The sequence below is a fragment of the Pseudophryne corroboree genome, chromosome 4 (genome assembly GCF_028390025.1).
Source record: "Pseudophryne corroboree isolate aPseCor3 chromosome 4, aPseCor3.hap2, whole genome shotgun sequence".
Taxonomy (NCBI): Eukaryota; Metazoa; Chordata; class Amphibia; order Anura; family Myobatrachidae; genus Pseudophryne; species Pseudophryne corroboree.
This window is the reverse complement of record NC_086447.1, coordinates 392,303,767-392,331,667: the sequence shown is the minus strand read 5'-3', so window position 1 is coordinate 392,331,667 and position 27,901 is coordinate 392,303,767. Positions and strand designations below refer to the sequence as shown.

The 27,901-nt window shown below is 47.4% G+C and overlaps 1 protein-coding gene across 2 annotated transcripts in view; it reads right to left on the bottom strand.

The window, feature by feature from the left end:
- MLIP (muscular LMNA interacting protein) overlaps window positions 1-27,901 on the bottom strand; it is a 407,542-nt gene that overhangs the window by 74,148 nt on the left and 305,493 nt on the right. The window lies entirely within an intron of this gene.

The window sequence follows — 27,901 nt, the reverse complement described above, 5'->3', positions numbered from 1 at the left end:
GCATGGGGACAGAGGTTTTCCGGTCTTTTGATAATTGGCTGGCCGGTTTCTGGGTCTTTGCGGCATGCTATTTAGAGGATAGGCCGGAGGAACACATGAATATTATCCGGTACCTGCATCTCATTCACGACATGCAGCGCACGTCCTCGGGCTCGGAATGGCGCCGGTATGACCAAGAGTTTCGGGAGAAACAGGACGGGCTAAGGGTCATGGATTTTGGGTTCAAGGACGTGGAGGTATGGCTCAAAGTGACCCGGGCCTCGCAGCAGGAGGAAGAACCCCAGAAACAGGGAGCAGGTGCGCGTCGCGCAGGATCATCAGCCCAGGGGTCAGGCGCGGACGGAGGATTTGCCAGGACAGGCGGATCGGCCGTTCGCGTGGGCGGGCGGTCTGCCCCACGAGGGAAATGCTTCGCTTTTAACAGCGGAGCTTGTTCCTTTGGCAAGCAGTGTCGTTTTCGTCACTCCTGCCAGCAGTGTGGAGGAGCCCACCCAGCCTCCTCTTGTTTCAAAGGTGGTCGACAGGGAAATCGGGGAAAACAAGCGTACCCTAAGCAGGCCGCGAGCGGGACCGCTCGGCAGAGCCCCAACGCCAGTTAAGCTGGAAACGATGGGCAAGTGGTTGGATTTGTATCCGAATAAAAGGGATGCAAAATTTTTGTTAGACGGTTTTCAGTTTGGTTTTCGCTTGCCTGTTGCGAGCGAAGTGTCCGTGCGCGCGCAGAGGAACCTCCAGTCTGCCCGAGCCTTGCCGGCTGTGCTGCGGGAGAAGGTGGATAAGGAGGTCAGGTTGGGCAGGATGGAGGGGCCGTTTAGGTCACCCCCGGTGGATGACTTGGTCATCTCCCCGGTCGGGGTGGTACCGAAGAAGACTCCAGGCGCTTTTCGGCTCATCCAGCATCTCTCTTACCCGCCGGGGCATCGGTCAACGACGCAATACCACCGGCCCATTGCTCGGTGGTGTATCAGTCATTTGACGAGGCGCTAGAGATGGTCCGCAGCTACGGGAGCGGGGCCCTCATGGCTAAGATTGATGTTGAGTCAGCCTTTAGATTGCTGCCATTGCAACCGGACTCATTCCGTTTTATGGGTTTCCGGATTGGGGCGGAGTATTTCATCGACAAATGTCTGCCGATGGGATGTTCCGTTTCATGCTCATTTTTCGAGCGCTTTAGCACGTTTCTTCATTGGTGCGTGGAGTCTTCGTCAGGCGGTCACGGGGTTGCCCATTACCTCGATGATTTCCTGTGTGCGGGTCCGGCTAATGACGCAAGGTGCGGCGACTTGCTGTTTAGCACCCGGGCTCTTTTTTACCACTTCGGTGTTCCTGTAGCCGTGGACAAAACGGAGGGTCCGGACTCCTGCCTATCATTTTTGGGGATTGAAAAAGCACTCACCTAAAAGCAAATCCACCAAGAGAACTAAGATGGCCTCACCTTCCCTATATATATCAAACCCTCCCCCTAAAAAGGCTGTACTTTCCTAACAGCTAGGTCCACCCCTCCCCAGATGTTTAACTCTTTCCTTTTCTATGCAGTCAATTCTCTCTCCTTATAATAGTACTGCAAAAGCTGCAATTTGCTTGATAGAGAAATACATATAAATAGATGAAAAACAGAAGAAAAAGCAAGTTATTGACTGAGGTAATATAATAAAATCAATGTTTTATTGGTTTCCCTTACCGCTATTTGAAGTCACAATAGTGATATTGTAATTGCAATAGTTTAGGATATCAGCCCAACAATAAAAATCTATGTATGTATGTATGTATGTATCTATCTATCTATCTATCTATCTATCTATCTATCTATCTATCTCTCATTCGTTCATTTGTTCATTCGTATCTGTCCATCCATCTATTTATGCTAGCGGCAAACTTCCTGTTTTTATTTAGTGGTTATCGTGAAATCATATGATTTTATTTCCAAATCTGTACAAGCTGTTTGAGAAATTAGCTTTTTTAAGAGATCGATTCACTGCTGCTAAACCACTTGTAGCTGGAGAGTGCTGATCTCTCTGAGCCATATTAGCTGTGAATTGCTGGATGCTTTACGCCCACAGGGAGCAGAAGACTCTTGAATTTGCTTTGATCTTATTAGCTCTGCTCACGGCTTGCAAAGTAAAGATTTAAAGCCCCTCTAGTACTTATAATAATAATTATTTAATAACTTTGTTCATCTATTTATATGTATTTCTCTATCAAGCAAATTGCAGCTTTTGCAGTACTATTATAAGGAGAGAGAATTGACTGCATAGGAAAGGAAAGAGTTAAACATCTGGGGAGGGGTGGACCTAGCTGTTAGGAAAGTACAGCCTTTTTAGGGGGAGGGTTTGATATATATAGGGAAGGTGAGGCCATCTTAGTTCTCTTGGTGGATTTGCTTTTAGGTGAGTGCTGCAGTGCAGACAATTTTGTTTTCTCACTCACTGTGCAAATATTAATAAAATTGATTTTAGACACTTTATTTGCCGTAACTAATGGGCTCATTTATCAATAAGTGATAAATTTCCCTGTGAGTGATAAATTGCACCAGCCAATCAGTTCCTAATTGCCATGTTACAGACTGTGTTTGAAAAATTATAGTTGGGAGCTGATTAACTGGTTCAATTTATCACTAACAGTGAAATGTATCACTCATTGATAAATGAGCCCATAAGCTTGTGCTGCAGGGTATCATGCAGCTCTGGTATTTCCTACTGGCCTTGTCCATCTCTGGCATTCCACGGCTGCAGGAGAGATCTACAGACAAAGGCAGCTCTCTCTGCGGAGCAACTTTCTGAACTCCTTCTATAATAAATCCCCCCCACCCCCCACCCCAATATCACTATAACCCACAGGTAAGGAGATAAGTAACCTGATTTGTTTTTCATAAACCTTACGCTATGACCTTATCTCATTACAGAGTCCAGGTCATTTATTTTCCTTTTCATGGTTGCAAATACCATAACAAAACAGAAGAAAAAGCAAGTTATTGACTGAGGTAATATAATAAAATCAATGTTTTATTGGTTTCCCTTACCGCTATTTGAAGTCACAATAGTGATATTGTATACAATTGCAATAGTTTAGGATATCAGCCCAACAATAAAAATCTATGTATGTATGTATGTATGTATGTATGTATGTATGTATGTATCTATGTATCTATCTATCTATCTATCTATCTATCTATCTATCTATCTATCTATCTATCTATCTATCTATCTATCTCTCATTCGTTCATTTGTTCATTCGTATCTGTCCATCCATCTATTTATGCTAGCGGCAAACTTCCTGTTTTTATTTAGTGGTTATCGTGAAATCATATGATTTTATTTCCAAATCTGTACAAGCTGTTTGAGAAATTAGCTTTTCTCTGACGTCCTAGTGGATGCTGGGACTCCGTAAGGACCATGGGGAATAGCGGCTCCGCAGGAGACAGGGCACAAAATAAAAGCTTAAGGATCAGGTAGTGTGCACTGGCTCCTCCCCCTATGACCCTCCTCCAAGCCTCAGTTAGATTTTTGTGCCCGGCCGAGAAGGGTGCAATCTAGGTGGCTCTCCTGAGCTGCTTAGAATAAAAGTTTAGTTTAGGTTTTTTTATTTTCAGTGAGTCCTGCTGGCAACAGGCTCACTGCATCGTGGGACTAAGGGGAGAAGAAGCGAACTCACCTGCGTGCAGAGTGGATTGGGCTTCTTAGGCTACTGGACATTAGCTCCAGAGGGACGATCACAGGTACAGCCTGGATGGGTCACCGGAGCCGCGCCGCCGTCCCCCTTACAGAGCCAGAAGAGACGAAGAGGTCCGGTGAAATCGGCGGCAGAAGACATCCTGTCTTCAGACTAAGGTAGCGCACAGCACCGCAGCTGTGCGCCATTGCTCTCAGCACACTTCACACTCCGGTCACTGAGGGTGCAGGGCGCTGGGGGGGAGCTCCCTGAGACGCAATATAACAGTATATACCTTAGGTGGCAAAAAGAATACATCACATATAGCTCCTGGGCTATATGGATGTATTTTAACCCCTGCCATTTTTACACAAAAAAGCAGGAGATAAGGACGTCGTGAAGGGGCGGAGCCTATCTCCTCAGCACACAAGCGCCATTTTCCCTCACAGCTCCGCTGGAAGGACGGCTCCCTGACTCTCCCCTGCAGTCCTGCTTCAGAATCAGGGTAAAAAAGAGAAGGGGGGGCATTTTTGGCAGCAAATAACGATAATAACAGCAGCTATAAGGGAATAACACTTATATAAGGTTATCCCTGTATATATATAGCGCTGGGTGTGTGCTGGCAGACTCTCCCTCTGTCTCTCCAAAGGGCTAAGTGGGGTCCTGTCCTCTATCAGAGCATTCCCGGTGTGTGTGCTGTGTGTCGGTACGCGTGTGTCGACATGTATGAGGAGGAAAATGATGTGGAGGCGGAGCAGTTGCCTGTGTTGGTGATGTCACCCCCTAGGGAGTCGACACCTGACTGGATGATTGTATTTAAACAATTAAGTGATAATGTCAGCAATTTGCAAAAAACTGTTGACGACATGAGACAGCCGGCAAATCAATTAGTGCCTGTCCAGGCGTCTCAGACACCTTCAGGGGCGCTAAAACGCCCGTTACCTCAGTGGGTCGACACAGACCCTGACACAGATACTGAGTCTAGTGTCGACGGTGACGAGACAAACGTAATGTCCAGTAGGGCCACACGTTACATGATCACGGCAATGAAAGAGGCATTGAACCTTTCTGACACTACAAGTACCACAAAGAAGGGTATTATGTGGGGTGTGAAAAAACTACCAATAGTTTTTCCTGAGTCAGAGGAAATAAATGAGGTGTGTAATAAAGCGTGGGTTTCCCCCGATAAAAAACAGCTAATTTCTAATAAATTATTAGCATTATATCCCTTCCCGCCAGAGGTTAGGGCGCGTTGGGAAACACCCCCTAGGGTAGATAAGGCGCTCACACGTTTATCTAAACAAGTAGCGTTACCGTCTCCTGATACGGCCACCCTCAAAGAACCAGCTGATAGAAGGCTGGAAAATATCCTAAAAAGTATATACACACATACTGGTGTTATACTGCGACCAGCAATCGCCTCAGCCTGGATGTGCAGTGCTGGAGTCGCATGGTCGGATTCCCTGACTGAGAATATTGATACCCTGGATAGGGACAATATTTTGTTAACTATAGAACATTTAAAGGATGCATTGCTATATATGCGTGATGCACAGAGGGATATTTGCACCCTGGCATCAAGAGTAAGTGCTATGTCCATCTCTGCCAGAAGAGCGTTATGGACGCGACAGTGGTCAGGGGATGCGGATTCCAAACGGCACATGGAAGTATTGCCGTATAAAGGGGAGGAGTTATTTGGGGCTGGTCTATCGGACCTGGTGGCCACGGCAACGGCTGGGAAATCCACCTTTTTACCCCAGGTCACTTCACATCAGCAGAAAAAGACACCGTCTTTTCAAACTCAGTCCTTTCGTTCCCATAAGTACAAGCGAGCAAAAGGCCACTCCTTTCTGCCCCGGGGCAGAGGAAGAGGAAAAAGACTGCACCGTGCAGCCGCTTCCCAGGAGCAGAAGCCCTCCCCTGCTTCTGCCAAGTCTTCAGCATGACGCTGGGGCTTTACAAGCAGACTCAGATATGGTGGGGGCCCGTCTCAAGAATTTCAACGCGCAGTGGGCTCACTCGCAAGTGGATCCCTGGATTCTACAGGTAGTATCGCAGGGGTACAAACTGGAATTCGAGGCGTTTCCCCCTCGTCGGTTCCTGAAGTCTGCTTTACCAAAGTCTCCCTCCGACAGGGAGGCAGTTTTGGAAGCCATTCACAAGCTGTATTCCCAGCAGGTGATAATCAAGGTACCCCTCCTGCAACAGGGAAAGGGGTATTATTCCACGCTGTTTGTGGTACCGAAGCCGGACGGCTCGGTGAGACCAATTTTAAATCTGAAATCCTTGAACACTTACATAAAAAGGTTCAAATTCAAGATGGAGTCACTCAGAGCAGTGATAGCGAACCTGGAAGAAGGGGACTATATGGTGTCTCTGGACATCAAAGATGCTTATCTCCACGTCCCAATATACCCTTCTCACCAAGGGTACCTCAGGTTTGTAGTACAAAACTGTCATTATCAGTTTCAGACGCTGCCGTTTGGATTGTCCACGGCACCTCGGGTCTTTACCAAGGTAATGGCCGAAATGATGATTCTTCTACGAAGAAAAGGCATTTTAATTATCCCTTACTTGGACGATCTCCTGATAAGGGCAAGATCCAGGGAACAGTTAGAAGTCGGAGTAGCACTATCTCAGGTAGTGTTACGTCAGCACGGGTGGATTCTAAATATTCCAAAATCGCAGCTGATTCCAACGACACGTCTACTGTTCCTAGGAATGATTCTGGACACAGTCCAGAAGAAGGTGTTTCTCCCGGAGGAGAAGGCCAGGGAGTTATCCGAGCTAGTCAGGAACCTCCTAAAACCAGGCCAGGTCTCAGTGCATCAGTGCACGAGGGTCCTGGGAAAAATGGTGGCTTCCTACGAAGCGATTCCATTCGGAAGATTCCATGCAAGAACGTTTCAGTGGGATCTACTGGACAAATGGTCCGGATCGCATCTGCAGATGCATCAGCGGATAACCCTGTCGCCAAGGACAAGGGTGTCTCTCCTGTGGTGGCTGCAGAGTGCTCATCTACTAGAGGGCCGCAGATTTGGCATTCAGGATTGGATCCTGGTAACCACGGATGCCAGCCTGAGAGGCTGGGGAGCAGTCACACAGGGAAGGAATTTCCAGGGCTTGTGGTCAAGCATGGAAACATCTCTTCATATAAACATTCTGGAACTAAGGGCCATTTACAATGCCCTAAGTCAAGCAAAACCTCTGCTTCAGGGTCAGGCGGTGTTGATCCAATCGGACAACATCACGTCAGTCGCCCACGTAAACAGACAGTGCGGCACGAGAAGCAGGAGGGCAATGGCAGAAGCTGCAAGGATTCTTTGCTGGGCGGAAAATCATGTGATAGCACTGTCAGCAGTGTTCATTCCGGGAGTGGACAACTGGGAAGCAGACTTCCTCAGCAGACACGACCTTCACCCGGGAGAGTGGGGACTTCACCCAGAAGTCTTCCACCTGATTGTAAACCGTTGGGAAAAACCAAAGGTGGACATGATGGCGTCACGTCTAAACAAAAAACTGGACAGATATTGCGCCAGGTCAAGGGACCCTCAGGCAATAGCAGTGGACGCTCTGGTAACGCCGTGGGTGTACCAGTCAGTGTATGTGTTCCCTCCTCTGCCTCTCATACCAAAAGTACTGAGAATCATAAGAAGGAGAGGAGTAAGAACTATACTCGTGGTTCCGGATTGGCCAAGAAGGACTTGGTACCCGGAACTTCAAGAGATGCTCACGGACGAACCGTGGCCTCTACCTCTAAGAAAGGACCTGCTACTGCAGGGGCCTTGTCTGTTCCAAGACTTACCGCGGCTGCGTTTGACGGCATGGCGGTTGAACGCCGGATCCTGAGGGAAAAAGGCATTCCAGAAGAAGTCATCCCTACTCTGGTCAAAGCCAGGAAGGACGTAACCGCAAAACATTATCACCGCATTTGGCGTAAATATGTTGCGTGGTGTGAGGCCAAGAAGGCCCCTACAGAGGAATTTCAACTGGGTCGTTTCCTTCATTTCCTGCAAACAGGACTGTCTATGGGCCTAAAATTAGGGTCCATTAAGGTTCAAATTTCGGCCCTGTCGATTTTCTTCCAGAAAGAACTGGCTTCAGTACCTGAAGTTCAGACATTTGTAAAAGGGGTGCTGCACATACAGCCTCCTTTTGTGCCTCCAGTGGCACCTTGGGATCTCAATGTTGTGTTGAGTTTTCTAAAGTCACATTGGTTTGAACCACTTTCCACTGTGGACTTAAAATATCTCACATGGAAGGTGTCGATGCTGTTAGCCTTGGCTTCAGCCAGGCGTGTGTCAGAATTGGCGGCTTTATCATATAAAAGCCCTTACTTAATTTTTCATTCTGACAGGGCGGAATTGAGGACTCGTCCTCAATTTCTACCTAAGGTGGTTTCTGCATTTCACATGAACCAACCTATTGTGGTACCTGCGGCTACCAGGGACTTAGAGGACTCTAAGTTGCTTGACGTTGTCAGGGCCTTGAAAATATATGTTTCCAGGAAGGCTGGAGTCAGAAAATCTGACTCGCTGTTTATCCTGTATGCACCCAACAAGCTGGGTGCTCCTGCTTCAAAGCAGACGATTGCTCGTTGGATTTGTAGTACAATTCAGCTTGCACATTCTGTGGCAGGATTGCCACAGCCAAAATCAGTAAAAGCCCATTCCACAAGGAAAGTGGGCTCATCTTGGGCGGCTGCCCGAGGGGTCTCGGCTTTACAACTTTGCCGAGCAGCTACTTGGTCAGGGGCAAACACGTTTGCTAAATTCTACAAATTTGATACCCTGGCTGAGGAGGACCTGGAGTTCTCTCATTCGGTGCTGCAGAGTCATCCGCACTCTCCCGCCCGTTTGGGAGCTTTGGTATAATCCCCATGGTCCTTACGGAGTCCCAGCATCCACTAGGACGTCAGAGAAAATAAGATTTTACTTACCGATAAATCTATTTCTCGTAGTCCGTAGTGGATGCTGGGCGCCCATCCCTAGTGCGGATTGTCTGCAATACTTGTATATAGTTATTGTTACAAAAATTCGGGTTATTATTGTTGTGAGCCATCTTTTCAGAGGCTCCTTTGCGTTTATCATACTGTTAACTGGGTTCAGATCACGAGTTGTACGGTGTGATTGGTGTGGCTGGTATGAGTCTTACCCGGGATTCAATATCCTTCCTTATTATGTACGCTCGTCCGGGCACAGTATCCTAACTGAGGCTTGGAGGAGGGTCATAGGGGGAGGAGCCAGTGCACACCACCTGATCCTTAAGCTTTTATTTTGTGCCCTGTCTCCTGCGGAGCCGCTATTCCCCATGGTCCTTACGGAGTCCCAGCATCCACTACGGACTACGAGAAATAGATTTATCGGTAAGTAAAATCTTATTTTTTAAGAGATCGATTCACTGCTGCTAAACCACTTGTAGCTGGAGAGTGCTGAGCTCTCTGAGCCATATTAGCTGTGAATTGCTGGATGCTTTACGCCCACAGGGAGCAGAAGACTCTTGAATTTGCTTTGATCTTATTAGCTCTGCTCACGGCTTGCAAAGTAAAGATTTAAAGCCCCTCTAGCACTTATAATAATAATAATTTAATAACTTTGTTCATCTATTTATATGTATTTCTCTATCAAGCAAATTGCAGCTTTTGCAGTACTATTATAAGGAATAAAATGACAATGTTATTTCCTTCTATGGCAGTTTCTAGGAATGTAATATATTCATGTAAATTATCTATTTTTGTATACTTCTGTTTTTAATCCAAAAACCATAATACATGAATCTTGTGGCCTGGCAACTAAACGCACAGTGTTGTGAAGGTATTAGCGCTGTCAGCAGCGTGACTTTGGTTTTCCAACAGCTGATGTCTGGCAGAAGTTTCAGTGAAAGTATCAGTAGTTATTTTAGTTAGATGTAGGGTTCAGCATAACGATTTCAGTTAGAATGTAACCTTTTTTTCTTTATTTAAATTGTGTATTTTTATTGGACGCAAGTGCAAAATAAATATCAAATATATAGAATAACTGAGGAAAGTGCGTTCCTCAAGGTAAAAATGTTTTATTAAAAAAATAAACCATAAAGGGGGAGGAAATGTGAAGATTCAGAGACAGAAGGGATGAGCCGCCAAGGTTAGAAGTCACTTAAAGCTAGAATATAAAATATAAAAAATGGAAAATCACTAGGTTCAGTAAGGGCAGCATCTATTTTTTGTGGAAAATTTAGTTCTGGCTTATATACACAGATGAGGTCCCATGCAACTCGGCCACATCGAGCATCTTTCTCGATTAAAATGTGTCTCTTATTCACATAAATAAAACAACTGGAGACATCATAATTATTCTGCAAGATTATACAAGGGCTGGACTGGCAATCTGGCACTACTGGAAAAAGCCAGAAGGGCCGATAGCCTGTCTGACCACACAGAGAGAATTGGGCAAGTTGAGTAGCTCCTCCTCTTGGGGCTCTGCTCAGCCATCCAGCATACAGAGAGATGAGGGCGTGCTGTGAGGTCAAGCCCCCGAGTCTCATGGCCCTCCCCCATGAGCTGTGAACACACCCCCTTACTGTGCGTGCAGAGCCATATACTGTACCAGGGCTGTTTGACAGCCCCAGCCCATCCTTGATTACACTGATCAATTTGATGTGCGACATTTGTACATGTGTACAAATTAGTCTGAATATGTATATTAAGTGGCATGAAGCTGCACCACCAACTTTTCTCTCACTATGGGGTCTATTTACTAAGCCTTGGATGGAGATAAAGTCGCTGGAGATAATGTACCAGCCAATCGGCTAATAACTGCCATGTCACAGGCTGTGTTTGAAAAATGACAGTTAGGAGCCAAGTGGCTGGTACTTTATCTCCAGGGACTTTATCAACATCCAAGGCTTAGTAAATATGCCTCTACATTCCATTGTGCTTCATCTGCAACTTTCTATGTATTTAAAACTAATTCCTGTACAGTTACATTTTCAGCCCAGCATCTCTAGTACACGTTGGGTGAAACTGTGTCTGCGATGAGAATAAAATGCCAAAAAGGAGAGTTATGGTAGACTTACCATGGTTAACTCTCTTTCTGGGAGGTACTGTACACTGGGTTCCACAGGGAATACATTGGGGTGTAGAGTGGGATCTTGGATCCAGAGGCACCATCAGGCAAAGCTTTGACTGTCCCAGGATGCATTGGGGCCTCCTCTATAACCCCGCCTCCAGGCACTGAGAGCTCAGTTTCATTAACCAGTCCAATGCAGGAGCAGGTAAAAGAGTAGGCAGATATTAGTCACATACAACCTTAATCTCATGACAGGATAGGGTACCAGCGGCTAATGCCATTCAACTCAAAGAAGCTAGGTGCGTCAGGGTGGGCACCCTGAACCCAGTTTACCTCGCAGAAAGAAAGTTGACAATGGTAGGTCTACCATAACTCTCCTTTTCTGCAGTGGGGTACACTGTGTTCCACAGGGAATACATTTGGGATGTCCTAAAGCAGTTCCTCAAGGGAGGGGATGCGTCTTAGCGGGTAAGAGAACCCGGCATCCAAATGAAGCATCCTGGGAGGCGGAAGTATTGAAGACATAGAACCTAATGAACATGTTCACTGAGGACCATGTAGCCGCCTTGCACAATTGTTCTAAGGACGCACCACGGCGGGCCGCCTAAGAAGGCCCAACAGACCGAGTAGAATGGGCTTTAACTGCAGCAGGAGCTGGGAGTCCAGCCTGTGCATAGGCTTGTGCAATCACCATTCTAATCCATCTGGCCAATGTTTGCTCATTTGCAGGCCAGCCATGTTTGTGAAAACCAAACAAAACAAAAGCGGAATCTGACCTCCTGATAGAGCCAGTCCTCCCCACATAGATACGGAGAGCCCTAACCACATCCAAAGAACGTTCTTTGGGAGACAAATCCGAAGGGACAAAGGCCGGAACCACAATCTCTTGGTTAAGGTGAAAAGATGACACCACCTTAGGCAAATAACCTGTGCAAATTCGTAGAACTGCCCGGTCCTCGTGGAATATGAGAAAGGGAGGATGACAGGACAAAGCGCCTAAGTCCGACACCCGTCTTGCAGAGGCAATGGCCAGCAAGAACAGGACCTTGGCTGTGAGCCATTTAAGGTCCACTGATTCAAAAGGTTCAAATGGAGATTCTCGCAGAGCGTTCAGCACAATAGACAAATCCCATGGAGCCACAGGAGGGACATAGGGAGGCTGAATCCAAATAACACCCTGAATGAACGTCTGAACATCAGGTATACAGGCAACTTTTCTCTGAAACCAAAATGACAAGGCAGATATATGAACCTTGAGGGAGGCCAGATGAAGACCTAAGTCCAGGCCTCTTTGCAGAAAAGCCAGTATCCTGGAAGTTCTGAATCTATGGACATCGTAATTCTCAGCACACCAGGTAAAGTAAGAATTCCAAACCCTGTAATAAATCTGGGCAGAGGCTGGTTTGCAGGCTTTCAACATTGTTTGAATAACCGCCTCTGAAAGTACTTTGGCTCTCAGGAGTGATGCTTCAGGTCTGGGTAGAGACAAAGGCCCTGTACAAGGAGGTCTGGTCATTGAGGAAGTAGAAGGGGATGCATCATCAATAGGCCCTGCAGGTCTCAGAACCAATGCTGTCTGGGCCACACTGGAGCAACTAGAAGCAGCATTCCTCCTTCCTGTTTGAACTTCCGTAGAACCCTGGGCAGGAGTGAACACGTAAGGCAGCTGAAAGTTCCATGGAATTGCCAATGTGTCCACGAATGCTGCTTGAGGATTCCTTGTCCTTAATCTGAAAACCGGAACCTTGTGATTCTGTCGAGATGCCATTAGGTCTACGTCCGGTACACCCCACCTGTCCACTAGGAGTTGAAAGACTTCCAGATGAAGACTCCACTCTCTGGCATGTACGTCCTGGCGACTGAGGTAGTTCGCTTCCCAGTTCAGGACACCCGGAATGAACACTGCCAACATACTCAGCATATGGCATTCTGCCCAACAAAGGATTCTTTACACTTCCTTCATAGCCATGCGGCTTCGAGTGCCACCTTGATGGTTTATGTATGCCACTGTCATGGCATTGTTTGACCACACCTGAACCGGTCTGTTCTGTACCAGAGGCAGGGTAAGTGATAATGCATTGAACACTGCCCTCAGCTCTAGGATGTTTATCGGGAGGAGTGATTCTTCCTTAGTCCACCGAACCTGAAAAAAGTGTTGCTCCAACACTGCTCCCCATCCCCTTAGACTGGCATCCATCATCAGGAGGACCCAGTCGAGGATCCAGAAGGGAAGGCCCCTGCTCAATTGCTGGTCCAGGAGCCACCTGGTCAGCGGCAAACGAACCTCCGGAGTCAACAAGATCTTTTGGGATCTGATCCGATGAGGCAGGCCATCCCACTTAGCAAGAATTAATTGTTGCAGGGAATGAAATTGAGTGTACTCCACCATGTCGAACATCAACACCATCAGGCCCAGTAATTGCATAGCCGAGTGAATCGACACTCTGGGGTGACGGATGAAGTGTCTTATCCTGTCTGGAGACAGGAACAGTCTCTCACTGTGTGTGTCCAGGAGTGCCCCTAGGTGCACAGTGCTCTGAGCTGGGACCAGCGAGGACTTCTTCCAGTTGATAAGCCATCCGTAGGCTTGTAAGCAACTCACCGTCAACTGTAGATGACTAAGGAGGACATCATGGGAACTCGCCAGAATCAAAAGGTCGTCCAAGTACGGCAGGATTCTGACTCCCTGGCGACGGTAATAACCTTGACTCCCCGTCATCGCGGCCATAACCTTAGTGAATATCCGAGGAGCCGTGGCCAGTCCAAATGGCAAAGACTGGAATTGGTAGTGACTGTCACCAATAGGAAACCACAGGAACTGCTGATGCGATATGGCAATAGGAATATGTAGCTAAGCATCCTGTATATCCAGGGATACCATGTAATCTCCAATCTTCTATCGCCAGCATAATAGAGTGCAATGTTTCCATACGAAATATGGCAACCCCCACAAATTTGTTCAGTGACTTGAGGTTGACAATAGGCTGAAAAGACCCATTGGGTTTCTGCACAAGAAACAGGGTCGAATAATAACCTCTGCCATGCTGGGACTGAGGTACCCGCACAACCACTCCTGTACTCATGAAAGAACCTACCACCAGTCCTCCCCACATAGATACGGAGAGCCCTAACCACATCCAAAGAACGTTCTTTGGGAGACAAATCCGAAGGGACAAAGGCCGGAACCACAATCTCTTGGTTAAGGTGAAAAGATGACACCACCTTAGGCAAATAACCTGTGTGAGTTCGTAGAACTGCCCGGTCCTCGTGGAATATGAGAAAGGGAGGACGACAGGACAAAGCGCCTAAGTCCGACACCCGTCTTGCAGAGGCAATAGCCAGCAAGAACAGGACCTTGGCTGTGAGCCATTTAAGGTCCACTGATTCAAAAGGTTCAAATGGAGATTCTCGCAGAGCGTTCAGCACAATAGACAAATCCCATGGAGCCCCAGGAGGGACATAGGGAGGCTGAATCCAAATAACGCCCTGAATGAACGTCTGAACATCAGGTATACAGGCAACTTTTCTCTGAAACCAAAATGACAAGGCAGATATATGAACCTTGAGGGAGGCCAGATGAAGACCTAAGTCCAGGCCTCTTTGCAGAAAAGCCAGTATCCTGGAAGTTCTGAATCTATGGACATCGTAATTCTCAGCACACCAGGTAAAGTAAGAATTCCAAACCCTGTAATAAATCTGGGCAGAGGCTGGTTTGCAGGCTTTCAACATTGTTTGAATAACCGCCTCTGAAAGTACTTTGGCTCTCAGGGGTGATGCTTCAGGTCTGGGTAGAGACAAAGGCCCTGTACAAGGAGGTCTGGTCATTGAGGAAGTAGAAGGGGATGCATCATCAATAGGCCCTGCAGGTCTCAGAACCAATGCTGTCTGGGCCACACTGGAGCAACTAGAAGCAGCATTCCTCCTTCCTGTTTGAACTTCCGTAGAACCCTGGGCAGGAGTGAACACGTAAGGCAGCTGAAAGTTCTATGGAATTGCCAATGTGTCCACGAATGCTGCTTGAGGATTCCTTGTCCTTAATCTGAAAACCGGAACCTTGTGATTCTGTCGAGATGCCATTAGGTCTACGTCCGGTACACCCCACCTGTCCACTAGGAGTTGAAAGACTTCCAGATGAAGACTCCACTCTCTGGCATGTACGTCCTGGCGACTGAGGTAGTTCGCTTCCCAGTTCAGGACACCCGGAATGAACACTGCCAACATACTCAGCATATGGCATTCTGCCCAACAAAGGATTCTTTACACTTCCTTCATAGCCATGCGGCTTCGAGTGCCACCTTGATGGTTTATGTATGCCACTGTCATGGCATTGTTTGACCACACCTGAACCGGTCTGTTCTGTACCAGAGGCAGGGTAAGTGATAATGCATTGAACACCGCCCTCAGCTCTAGGATGTTTATCGGGAGGAGTGATTCTTCCTTGGTCCACCGAACCTGAAAAAAGTGTTGCTCCAACACTGCTCCCCATCCCCTTAGACTGGCATCCATCATCAGGAGGACCCAGTCGAGGATCCAGAAGGGAAGGCCCCTGCTCAATTGCTGGTCCAGGAGCCACCTGGTCAGCGGCAAACGAACCTCCGGAGTCAACAAGATCTTTTGGGATCTGATCCGATGAGGCAGGCCATCCCACTTAGCAAGAATTAATTGTTGCAGGGAATGAAATTGAGTGTACTCTACCATGTCGAACATCAACACCATCAGGCCCAGTAATTGCATAGCCGAGTGAATCGACACTCTGGGGTGACGGATGAAGTGTCTTATCCTGTCTGGAGACAGGAACAGTCTCTCACTGTGTGTGTCCAGGAGTGCCCCTAGGTGCACAGTGCTCTGAGCTGGGACCAGCGAGGACTTCTTCCAGTTGATAAGCCATCCGTAGGCTTGTAAGCAACTCACCGTCAACTGTAGATGACTAAGGAGGACATCATGGGAACTCGCCAGAATCAAAAGGTCGTCCAAGTACGGCAGGATTCTGACTCCCTGGCGACGGTCATAACCTTGACTCCCCGTCATCGCGGCCATAACCTTAGTGAATATCCGAGGAGCCGTGGCCAGTCCAAATGGCAAAGACTGGAATTGGTAGTGACTGTCACCAATAGGAAACCACAGGAACTGCTGATGCGATATGGCAATAGGAATATGTAGCTAAGCATCCTGTATATCCAGGGATACCATGTAATCTCCAATCTTCTATCGCCAGCATAATAGAGTGCAATGTTTCCATACAAAATATGGCAACCCCCACAAATTTGTTCAGTGACTTGAGGTTGACAATAGGCTGAAAAGACCCATTGGGTTTCTGCACAAGAAACAGGGTCGAATAATAACCTCTGCCATGCTGGGACTGAGGTACCCGCACAACCACTCCTGTACTCAGGAAAGAACCTACCACCATTTGCAGATCCTGCACCTTCAACGGATCCTAAGGGAGTACCATAGTGCCTAACTGGTGAGGGGGACGTCTCTTCAAGGAGACAGCACACCCGTGAGAGACAACTTCCAGTACCCAAGCAACTGAAGTGGTCTTTAATCAAACCTGGGTCAACTGTAGAAGTCGTCCTCCCACCCTGGGGTCCTCCAGGGGGAGGCTTGCCCCGTCATGCAGCAGGCTTGTCTTGTTTTGAAGCAGGCTGACAGGCTTCCCAGGACTGCTTCATCTTGGGCTTGGTGGTCTTGGGAGCACGAGATTGTCTGGGGTAAGACTGACCCACGGCTTTCCCTTGAGGTCGAAGATACAAAAAGTGGTAGTCTTCACCTTCTGAGCCGAAGGATTAGTAGGAGGAAGAAAAGCAGTCTTAGCAGCTGCTAATTAAGACACTATTTTATTCAGGTCCTCTCCAAATAAAATGTCCCCAGTAAAAGAGAGAACCTCCAAGGTCTTCTTGGAGTCCAAATCCACTATCCACGACCTTAACCACAGTATGAGGCGAGCCAGGACAGACGTGGGTGACACTTTGGCTGCCAGTACCCCCGCATATGTGAGACAGGTATTGTCTGGCCTTGTCAGAAATATCCTCAAGGAGCTCATCCTCTAATGCCTGAACCCACACCTCAGTGCCGATCGATGGCCCCTGCGAGGGAATATATAGACTTCAGGCATCTTCCACATGCTTATCTGTCGGTTCCTTCAGGGACAAAAGAAAGTGTGTACCTGCGCTAGCTGACAAATTGATAAGAGATGGTTTGCTTTGTGTATAAAATTATAAACAATTTATTAACATTACATATAAAAACAATTAAAAAAGGAAGGAATATATCCCTATTACCACTAATTGGTAAAGTTCATTCGTCTTATCTGGATAAGCTTGTTTTGTGCAGTATGCCACTTTCTTATATGACCTATAGTCCAATCCTTATGACTAGGACAATCTCCCCAGATGTATACACTGTAGTATGCAGATAATTACCGGATCCACAGAAATGTAGGTATCAGCATTAGGACAAGTCCATTTACAGCTGTAGGTGTGGGCCAACCGGTTGAATGTGTTTCATCCAGTGATGAGAGGGAGAGTCCAATTTTTGCCAGAGGATGACAGAGGTCCCGTGAGTCCGTTAAGAAAGTGGAGTCCAGATAGATGTAGGAAAAAGCTCAACGCGTTTCACTGGCACAAGTATAATCCAGCTTCCTCAGGAGATGCTCCTGAGGAAGCTGGATTATACTTGTGCCAGTGAAACGTGTTGAGCTTGAGTAGATTTCTGTCTAACCTGCAGCTGGGTAGACAAATTTTCTGCCCAAGGCTGATTTACTATAGGGACAACTTGTGGTGGCAGTCACACTGGAGGTCCCATAGGGGGGCTAAATGGTCCACCAGAGTCCCCAGGAGGATAGTGAACATAGCCCAGGGGGGATCCATTGTAGTTACAGGAGCTGCAGGCTGACTGGGAGGTGTATGACATTTAGTACACAGACCATCACACAATAATTCCCCCTCGGGTAATCTCTGGGGCATACCTTGCAAATTACAGGAGCTTCCAAGTTTTACTGCCCTTATTGTTAGACATTGTAATAAATCAACTATCAGGCTATTAGTACGATAAAGCCAGACAGAGTACACAACATGCGGACAAAGTACACAAACAGCATCAGAATACACAAACTTGTGATTTTCCGCTAACTGCGCATGCGCAATGTTCGCACTGCGACTGCGCCAAGTAAATTTGCTATGCAGTTAGGTATTTTACTCACGGCATTACGAGGTTTTTTCTTCGTTCTGGTGATCGTAATGTGATTGACAGGAAGTGGGTGTTTCTGGGCGGAAACAGGCCGTTTTATGGGAGTGTGTGAAAAAACGCTACCGTTTCTGGGAAAAACGCGGGAGTGGCTGGAGAAATGGAGGAGTGTCTGGGCGAACGCTGGGTGTGTTTGTGACGTCAAACCCGGAACGACAAGCACTGAACTGATCGCACTGGAAGAGTAAGTCTCGAGCTACTCAGAAACTGCACAGAGAAGTCTTTTCGCAATATTGCGAATCTTTCGTTCGCAATTTTGATAAGCTAAGATTCACTCCCAGTAGGCGGCGGCTTAGCATGTGCAAAGCTGCTAAAAGCAGCTTGCGAGCGAACAACTCGGAATGAGGGTCGATATTAGAGGACCTGACGCACCTAGTCCCTTCAGGTATAGAATAGTGATAGCTACCTTAGAATAGTGATAGCTACCTTAGATGCACATGAGAGTGAAACCATATAGCAGGTACAGACACACACAGTCACAGGCAATGCAGAGATTATCATAAGCACAATATAGCTGCACTGGACTAGTATATAAATATATATATAACCAGAGCCGGCCCTAACCAATATGATGCCCTAGGCAAGATTTTGGCTGGTGCCCCCTAGCACCGCCGCTAGATCTGCAGGAGATGCCTGGCATGAGTCAGCCGGCAGCTCTGCTAACGTCGGGCACCTTTTGTTTATGAAAATGCATCATAATATTTGCATTACTATGTGGCTAGGATGCACAAGCAGCTTCTACTGATTAAAATGATATGCAACATGCCTATATTTTGTGTGTGACTGCGGTTGTATATGCATACGAAATGCTACATTACAGTGATTTCCAGGAATACACTGCAACGTAGCATTTCGTATGCAGATACGGTTGCAGTCACACACAGAATATAGGTATGCTGCATATCATTTTAATCAGCAGAAGCTGTTGGTGCCCCTAAGCATACCAAATGCCCTAGGCATTTGCCCAGTTTGCCTATGCCTAAGGCCGGCTCTGTATATAACACAGCACGGTCCTAGACCGGAGGTATATAACAGAATACTCGTACAATATATTCTGTAATAGGTACACTCTTTCTTAACTAACGCTGTCTGTAATAAGACATGTAGAATACTCAAGTGTCTGTAAAATCTCAGCGCTGTAGACAGCCAGCTTTACAGGGGAGACCTTGCCCAGCAATCCCAGAGACCAGTAGCAGCTATGCTCAGAAGATGGTGCCCAGCGTCTCTGTCAGGAATTGAGGGAGAGTGTGTGACAGCTCCAGGGTGGGAAATCTGCGAGGAGATGGCACCCCGGGCCGGGTGAGGGAGTACAGGTCAAGTGCCGGCTCCTCTATGCTGGACCTCACCGCCGGTACTATGGAGCCTCATCAATAGGGGCGTTAGTACACCCGACATGTAATCCTATGCCCTGGCGGATATAGTGGGGTCCCTGCTCGGTAACAGTGTCCACACCAGCGTCACAGTCCATCTCCCTAGACTGCGACAGGAACGTGATTTAGTGATGGGTCCCGCCTGTGGGATACTCTTACCTGCTCCCTTCATAGAAGCCATGCGAATCAAGACAGCGTCTGCTACTGTGTGCCTAAGCCGAAGCTTCTCCACCGCAAGTACCCGGGATCTGAGCCGCGGGAGTATGCAACACCTCTTGGGAGGTGACGTAGACGCAGCACTGAATGTCACCGTGACATAACAGTTCTGCGTCCCTTGAAGTCTTCAGCTTTTTTAGGGCTGCCCAGTGCTGCCCGCCTGTTAGTTGACCTGCTGCCTGCAGGCGCCACTCGAAACTAAGCTCTCAGTGCCTGGACACCGGGTTATAGAGGAGGCCCCAATGCATCCTGGGACAGTCAAAGCTTTGCCTGATGGTGCCTCTGGATCCAAGAACCCTCTCTACACCCCAATGTATTCCCTGTGGAACACAGTGTACCCCGCTGCAGAAAGATGGTATGCAACACCTTTCAGAGTAGCTCAGTGACACTGGACATCTTATGCCTTAGGGTGTGTAGATGCTATGTGTATGAGGAGACATCTGTTTGTACCAATAATTCTACAGAGTGGCGATAAGAAAGGAGGAATATGCTTTGGGAACAAAAGCTTCAATTGTCCCAAAATATGTAGAAGGAAATCCCACTGTGGAGACACTCCCTTCAACAATTCAGGTCCATTCTCACTTGCGCTCCAATGTGATATCTTAAAATAAGATTTTACTCACCGGTAAATCTATTTCTCGTAGTCCGTAGTGGATGCTGGGTCCGTAAGGACCATGGGGAATAGCGGCTCCGCAGGAGACTGGGCACAACTAAAGAAAACTTTAGGACTACCTGGTGTGCACTGGCTCCTCCCACTATGACCCTCCTCCAGACCTCAGTTAGGATACTGTGCCCGGAAGAGCTGACACAATAAGGAAGGATTTTGAATCCCGGGTAAGACTCATACCAGCCACACCAATCACACCGTATAACTCGTGATACTATACCCAGTTAACAGTATGAAATATAACTGAGCCTCTCAACAGATGGCTCAACAATAACCCTTTAGTTAGGCAATAACTATAAACAAGTATTGCAGACAATCCGCACTTGGGAAGGGCGCCCAGCATCCACTACGGACTACGAGAAATAGATTTACCGGTGAGTAAAATCTTATTTTCTCTGACGTCCTAAGTGGATGCTGGTACTCCGTAAGGACCATGGGGATTATACCAAAGCTCCCAAACGGGCGGGAGAGTGCGGATGACTCTGCAGCACCGAATGAGCAAACTCTAGGTCCTCCTCAGCCAGGGTATCAAACTTGTAGACTCTTGCAAAAATGTTTGAACCCGACCAAGTAACAGCTCGGCAAATTTGTAAAGCCGAGACCCCTCGGGCAGCCGCCCAAGAAGAGCCCACTTTCCTCGTGGAATGAGCTTTTACAGATTTAGGGTGCGGCAGTCCAGACGCAGAATGTGCAAGTTGAATCGTGCTACAGATCCAGCGAGCAATAGTCTGCTTTGAAGCAGGAGCACCCAGCTTGTTGGGTGCATACAGGATAAATAGCGAGTCAGTTTTCCTGACTCCAGCCGTCCTGGAAACATATACTGTTCAGGGCCCTGACTGAACTTCCAGCAGGTAAAATCAAGGTACCCCTCCTTCAACAAGGCCGGGGTTACTATTCCAAACTGTTGTGGTACCGAAACCAGATGGTTCGGTGAGACCCATTCTAAAATTGAAATCCTTGAACACTTATATACGAAGGTTCAAGTTCAAAATGGAATCGCTCAGGGCGATTATTGCAAGCCTGGAGAATTTCATGGTATCACTGGACATCAAGGATGCTTACCTGCATGTCCCTATTTACCCTCTTCACCAGGAGTACCTCAAAATTGTGGTACAGGATTGTCATTACCAATTCCAGATGTTGCCGTTGGTCTGTCCCCGGCACCGAGGGTATTTACCAAGGTAATGGCCGAAATAATTATCCCGTACTTGGACGATCTCCTTATAAAGGCGAGGTCGAGGGAGCAGTTGTTCGTCGGAGTAGCACTATCTCGGGAAGTGCTACAACAGCACGGCTGGATTCTGAATATTCCAAAGTCGCAGCTGGTTCCTACGACGCGTCTACTGTTCCTTGGCACGGTTCTGGACACAGAACAGAATAAAAAGGGTTTCACCCGGAGGAGAAGTCCAAGGAGTTGTCGTCTCTAGACAAAGACCTCCTAATACAAATACAGGTGTCGGTGCATCAATGCACGCGAGCCCTGGGAAAGATGGTAGCTTCTTACGAAGAAATTCCATTCGCCAGGTCCCATGCAAGGATCTTCCAGTGGGATCTGTTGGACAAATGGTCCGGGTCGCATATTCAGATGCATCGGCAGATAACCCTGTCTCCAAGGGCCAGGGTGTCGCTGTTGTGGTGGCTGCAGAGTGCTCATCTTCTAGGGGGCCGCATATTCGGCATACATGACTGGGTCCTGGTGACCACGGATGCCAGCCTTCATGGCTGGGGGGCAGTCACACAGGGAAGAAACTTCCAAGGACTATGGAAAAGTCAGGAGACTTCCCTACACATAAATATTCTGGAACTAAGGGCCATTTACAATGCCCTAAGTCAGGCTAGACCCCTGCTTCAATACCGGCCGGTGCTGATCCAGTAAGACAACATCACGGCGGTCGCTCATGTAAACCGACAGGGTGGCACAAGAAGCAGGATGGCGATGGCAGAAGCCACAAGGATTCTCCGATGGGCGGAAAATCATGTGTTAGCACTGTCAGCAGTGTTCATTCCCGGAGTGGACAACTGGGAAGCAGACTTTCTCAGCAGACACGACCTCCACCCGGGAGAGTGGGGACTTCATCCAGAAGTCTTCCAAATGATTGTACACCATTGGGAAAGGCCACAGGTGGACATGATGGCGTCCCGCCTCAACAAAAAGCTACAAAGATATTGCGCCAGGTCAAGGGACCCTCAGGCGATAGCTGTGGACGCTCTGGTAACACCGTGGGTGTACCAGTCGGTGTATGTGTTCCCTTCTCTGCCTCTCTTACCCAGGGTAATGAGAATAATAAGAAGGAGAGGAGTAAGAACTATACTCATTGTTCCGGATTGGCCAAGAAGAGCTTGGTACCCAGAACTCCAAGAAATGATCTCAGAGGACCCATGGCCTCTGCCGCTCAGACAGGACCTGCTGCAGCAGGGGTCCTGTCTGTTCCAAGACGTACCGCGGCTGCGTTTGACGGTATGGCGGTTGAACGCCGGATCCTGAAGGAAAAGGGCATTCCGGAGGAAGTTATCCCTACGCTAATTAAAGCTAGGGAAGAAGTGAACGCAAACCATTATCACCGCATATGGCGGAAATATGTTGCGTGCTGTGAGGCCAGGAAGGCCCCAAAGGAGGAATTTCGGCTAGGTCGATTTCTGCACTTCCTACAGTCAGGGGTGACTTGCCGCCAGTACTACCTCCCTTTCTCCGATGTCAGCAGGCAAGGCTGATGTGAAGTAACGGCGAGGGGGAGTCGCCTCGAACTCCAGCCTGTATCCCTGTGATACTACTTGCAGAACCTAGGGATCCACCTGTGGGCAAGCCCACTGGTCCCTGAAGTTCCCGAGACGCGCCCCCACCGCACCTGTCTCCACCTGTGGAGCCCCAGCGTCATGCGGTGGACTCAGAGGAAGCGGGGGAAGATTTTTGATCCTTGGAACTGGCTGTCTGGTGCAGCTTTTTCCTTCTTCCCTTGTCTCTGTGCAGAAAGGAAGCGCCTTTGACCCGCTTGCTTTTCTGAAGCCGAGAGGACTGTACCTGAAAATACGGTGCTTTCTTAGGCTGTGAGGAAACCTGAGGTAAAAAAATTTCTTCCCAGCTGTTGCTGTGGATACGAGGTCCCAGAGACCATCCCCAAACAATTCCTCACCCTTATAAGGCAGAATCTCCATGTGCCTTTTAAAGGCAGCATCACCTGTCCACTGCCGGGTCTCTAATACCCTCCTGGCAGAATGGACATTGCATTAATTCTGGATGCCAGCCGGCAAATATCCCTCTGTGCATCCTTCATATATAAGACGAAGTCTTTAATATGCTCTATGTTAGCAAAATATTATCCCTGTCTAGGGTATTAATATTATCTGACAGGGTATCAGACCACGCTGCAGCAGCACTATTTATGCTGAGGCAAATGCAGGTCTCAGTATAGTACCTGAGTGTGTATATACAGACTTCAAGATAGCCTCCTGCTTTTTATCAGCAGGCTCCTTCAAAGTGGCCGTATCCCAAGACGGCAGTGCCACCTTTTTTGACAAACGTGTGAGCGCCTTATCCACCTTAGGGGATATCTCCCAACGTGACCTATCCTCTGGCGGGAAAGGGTACGCCAGCAGTAACTTTTTTGAAATTACCATTTTCTTATCGGGGGAACCCACGCTCTTTACACACTTCATTCACTCATCTGATGGGGGAACAAAACACTGGCTGCTTTTTCTCCCCAAACATAAAACCCCTTTTATGTGGTACATGGGTTCATGTCAGAAATGTGTAACACATTTTTCATTGCCGAGATCATACAACGGATGTTCCTAGTGGATTGTGTATATGTCTCAACCTCGTCGACACTGGAGTCAGACTCCGTGCCGACATCTGTGTCTGCCATCTGATGTAACGGGCGTTTTTCTGAGCCTCTGATGGCCTTTGAGACGCCTGGGCAGGCGCGGGCTGAGAAGCCAGCTGTCCCACAGCTGTTACGTCATCCAGCCTTTTATGTAAGAAGTTGACACTGTCGGTTAATACCTTCCACCTATCCATCCACTCTGATGTCGGCCCCACAGGGGGCGACATCCCATTTATCGGCCTCTGCTCCGCCTCCACGTAACCTTCCTTATCCAACATGTCGACACAGCCGTACCAACACACCGCACACACACAGGGAATGCTCTGACTGAGGACAGGACCCCACAAAGTCCTTTGGGGAGACAGAGAGAGAGTATGCCAGCACACACCAGAGCGCTATATAATGCAGGGATTAACACTATAACTGAGTGATTTTTCCCCCAATAGCTGCTTGTATACACATATTTCGCCTAAATTTAGTGCCCCCCCTCTCTTTTTAACCCTTTGAGCCTGAAAACTACAGGGGAGAGCCTGGGGAGCTGTCTTCCAGCTGCACTGTGAAGAAAAAATGGCGCCAGTGTGCTGAGGGAGATAGCCCCGCCCCTTTTTCGGCGGACTTTTCTCCCGCTTTTTTTATGGATTCTGGCAGGGGTAATTTATCACATATATAGCCCTGGGACTATATATTGTGACGATTTGCCAGCCAAGGTGTATTATATTGCCCTCAGGGCGCCCCCCCCCCCCCAGCGCCCTGCACCCATCAGTGACCGGAGCGTGAGGTGTGCATGAGGAGCAATGGCGCACAGCTGCAGTGCTGTGCGCTACCTTGTTGAAGACAGAAGTCTTCTGCCGACGATTTTCCGGAACACTTCTTGCTTCTGGCTCTGTAAGGGGGCCGGCGGCGCTGCTCCGGGACCGAACATCGAGGTCGGGTCCTGTGGTCGATCCCTCTGGAGCTAATGGTGTCCAGTAGCCTAAGAAGCCCAAGCTACCACCAGTTAGGTAGGTTCGCTTCTTCTCCCCTTAGTCCCTCGCTGCAGTGAGTCTGTTGCCAGCAGATCTCACTGTAAAATAAAAAACCTAAAATATACTTTCTTTCTAGGAGCTCAGGAGAGCCCCTAGTGTGCATCCAGCTCAGCCGGGCACAAGATTCTAACTGAGGTCTGGAGGAGGGTCATAGTGGGAGGAGCCAGTGCACACCAGGTAGTCCTAAAGTTTTCTTTAGTTGTGCCCAGTCTCCTGCTGAGCCGCTATTCCCCATGGTCCTTACGGAGTCCCAGCATCCACTTAGGACGTCAGAGAAATAAAGTCCATTCGATTCCAGAAACATATAATAGTGTAATACTGTACATATATCATATAATACACCAGCTGGTGTTAGCAGATGTAAAGAATATGTGGATAGTCCCATCAGCAGGTATAAAGTTCCCTCCTTCCTTTAGATCAGAGGTTCTCAAACTCGGTCCTCGGGGGCACACACAGTGCATGTTTTGCAGGTAACCCAGCAGGTGCACAGGTGTATTAATTACTCACTGACACATTTTAAAAGGTCCACAGGTGGAGCTAATTATTTCACTTGCGATTCTGTGAGGAGACCTGCAAAACATGCACTGTGTGTGCCCCCGAGGACCGAGTTTGAGAACCTCTGCTTTAGATCAACACCGATCAAAATGATGATAGATAATAGATAATATGTATATTCCTACATGTATGCTTACTTCTAATGGATGGTTATGAAGCACATACAGATTTTGTTGAACTTCTATTGGGTCCTCTCTGGATATAAGGGGTCATTCCAAGTTGTTTGCTCGCTAGCTGATTTTAGCAGCATTGCACACGCTAGGACGCCGCCCTCTGGGAGTGAATCTTAGCATAGCCGAATTGCGAACGAAAGATTAGCAGAATTGCGAATAGAAAATTCATAGCAGTTTCTGAGTAGCTCGAGACTTACTCCTACACTGCGATCAGCTCAGGCTGTTTCGTTCCTGGTTTGATGTCACAAGCACGCCCTGCGTTCGGCCAGCCACTTTCCCCGTTTCTCCAGACACTCCCGCGTTTTTCCCTGACACGCCTGCATTTTTTAGCCAACGCCGGGAAAACGCTGAGTTACCACCCAGAAACGCCCCTTTCCTGTCAATCATTTACCGAACACCAGTGCGACTGAAAAGCGCCGCAGAAGCCACAGCAAAACAGCTACGTTTTTAGTAAAATAACTAAGCGCATGCGCTCTGCGTACCTTGCGCATGCGCAGTAAGCGACTAATCGCAGTATAGCAAAAATCGGCAACGAGCTAACAACTCGGAATGACCCCCATAGATGCAGGCAAGTATTGCTCATTTTCCATAAACAACTAGAATGTCAAAAATTCTCAGAAGAATCCCATATTCCCAGACAAATTTTCCTTCTTGACTTTGACATTCATTTCTATTAAGTGACCTCTAAATGCTATCTTATTGGTGTCATTGAAAGCAAAATATTATGTAATTATTTCCCTTACTTGAGCACACACTCAAGGTCAATAAAGGAGAGTTTTGTTGATTCTAGATGTAGAGGAAGCAAAGTGTGAAGGCAAATCACAAACATAAATCTCTCTCTCACACTTTCTCAGATAGATAGATAGATAGATAGATAGATAGATAGATAGATAGATAGATAGATAGATAGATAGATAGATAGATAGATAGATAGATAGATAGATATGGGAATAGGGGTATAAACGACCAGTGGTGTTTTTAAATAATATTTTCTAAGAAAGATGGCTATAAAACTGGAGAGTGGTGGTATGATTTAGTAACCTGGATATGTGTAGCCTCATTGATTTTTCATATTAAGATAAGCTCAATGTCTCCCATTTTTAGATTAAGATTTATATATATTATTAGTATTTTATATATACTGTTGATCCCTTCTCTTTTTATGTCTTCCCTTATACATATTGCCGTATGTTCTTCCGCCTGAGGAACTAAGTTCAACATCCCACAGAAGCTTCTGCTCCTCTTCTACTCCGCGATTGTGGAGTCAGTACTGTGCTCCTCAATACTCATATGGTACAGCTCCGCCAGCGCGAGGGACAGATGCAGGCTCCAAAAGGTGGTCAGAACCGCAGAGGAGATCATCGGGGCCGACCTTCCCTCAGTCCAGGACCTGTACCTGTCCAGAGCTAAAAAGCGGGCAATGTAGATAGTAAAAGACCAGCTACACCCCGGCCACAGCATGTTTAACTTGCTTCCTTCAGGCAGGCATTACAGGGCTGTCCCCGCCAGGTCCACCAGAAGCCTCAAAAGTTTCTTTCCCCAAGTTGTCCGCCTGTTGAACTCCTGAACATTGACTGACTAGACGTACATGTAACTAACTTGTGTCCCTACGGTATACCTATCTGTGTGACTTTACTTGCCCCCCACCTGCTTATCTGTTACCTACTTGGCTGTTGTATAGCAAACCGAAGACAAATTCCTAGTATACGCAAGTATACCTGGCCAATAAAGCTGATTCTGATTCTGATTTATAAAAAAATTGTCAATTTATGTTTTTAGAATAAAATTATTGTTATACTTATAAAGTGGGTCTGCCTCCATTTACATATCCAGGTTACTAAATTATACCACCACTCTCCAGTTTTATAGCCATCTTTCTTAGAAAATATTATTTAAAAACACCTATCTATACCCTTGTTAAATAGCATCTTACCCATGCTTATGGGGTAGCTGACACCCTGTACTGCTAAGGGAGTGTTTTATTGGTCAATAAAACTTTATAGTGTTTTCTACATACGCCCATGGCACCATATATATATTAAGTAATAGGGGCCTAATCTGACCAAGTGGGGAAAATAACTTTAAGGTTCACATTGTAGCTGAGTATTACCATTTAAATTTTGGCGTAAGAGTGG